Source organism: Palaemon carinicauda, chromosome 2, assembly GCF_036898095.1.
Source record: "Palaemon carinicauda isolate YSFRI2023 chromosome 2, ASM3689809v2, whole genome shotgun sequence".
NCBI lineage: Eukaryota > Metazoa > Arthropoda > Malacostraca > Decapoda > Palaemonidae > Palaemon > Palaemon carinicauda.
Window position 1 is genome coordinate 485,098 of NC_090726.1, and position 1,783 is coordinate 486,880.

Genomic DNA, 1,783 nt, shown 5'->3' on the forward strand with positions numbered 1-1,783 from the left:
GAGGCGATTCACAGTAGAAGGAAACTGGAAAACCTTGTAATTAAGAAATTGGCCATCAAATTATAAGAAAAAAAGTGGGAATGAAGGGGAATTAAAAGCTCAAACGTAAAGGTAAGATCGTGAAGTTTCATGGAAAATGGAAAATATTTGCTGTAAAATCAGTATGGATGATACGAGTAGAAATGATATATGAGAGTAAGTTTAATTGATAATTGTAATAACAAACAAAGAGGTTGGCTAAAGAATAGGAGAGGCAATGAAGATAGTAGGAAGTATGCAAAAAATAACTATTGTAGAGATTAAAATCGATTTTGAAACAAAGGGAAAATAAAAGAATAGATGGTTGAGCAATATCTCTTTTTTTTTTTGAAAAGTAATTTGATGGTTGAGAGGAAAAGAAAGTAAGGAAAGTTAAAGTAATTACGATGAATTATTAGTGAAGGGCATATGCAGTGAAGTAGATTAGTTGTTAAGTACCTACATCTCGTGCATGACTGTTGCAATTAAACAAGTCTCACTTTTAGTATCTAGTGTTTCTCGAGAATGGGAATTATACCCTGTTTTATTTTATTTTATTTATTTTTTTTTTTTTTTTGTGAAGCTGATTCATATGAAACAAATCAAAGTGAATATTTTTCTGTTATTTAGTGTGGGTTATAATTCTCAAAAGTCTAGATAAATTTGCGAAAATCTTGCAAATGACTTCGCATCTGTTTTTTCTCAAATATAACTTTCAGCATCTTGAGTTTCTTAATAATGGAAAATGTATCCTGTATTAGATTTGGTCTAATTGTAAAGCTGAGGCATATACAAAAATCAAGATATAGGTTTTCCTTTTAATTAGTATTGCTAAATTTTCTCATAATTTTGGAAAAAAAAAGGCAAAATTATTGTTTTTTCTCATATAAGGCCGCAGCCACAATCATCGTTTATTTAATGCTATGCAAGTATGTCCGTTTAGTAAAAACTGCATTTAATATTCCTCAGTTGAACTGATTTTCTTTACCAAACGCAGGTTTGTTATTAACTCTAAAGTCTAGAGGACAAATGGATGGCTGCAAGACAAGGGTATATGTCCATGATATTCTATTGTAGTAAATTCCAAAACATGTAATGATCAACAGAAGTGGTTCTTCAAAATATTTAATCCAGATAAGTTAAACAAGCCTTCGATAAAGCTGGAATGAAACTGCCTAAAGCATTATGTCTATACCTGCATCAGCAGGCCTTATTAATAAACCTTTATTATTATTATTATTATTATTATTATTATTATTATTATTATCATTATCATCATCATCATTTTTATCATTATTATTATTATTATTATTATTATTATTATTATTATTATTATTATTATTATATATGTGTGTATATACCTGCATATACAAATATGTATGCATATACACACACACACATATATGTATATATATATATATATATATATATATAAATATATATACATATATATATACTGTATATATATATATATATATATATATATACATATATAAATATATATATATATATAATGTATATATATATATATATATATATATATATATATATATATATATATATATATATATGTATATATAATTATTTATGTAGATATATATATGAATACACACACATCTCATATATCTATATACGAACATACTAAGCATAAAAACATGGAACGAGAGCCTGTGCCACAGGTTATCCGGGTCAATAATGAATAAATATGAAGCGAATATCCATTATGACTTTACAGACGTTGCAATCTAAACATTTCCACTAATGC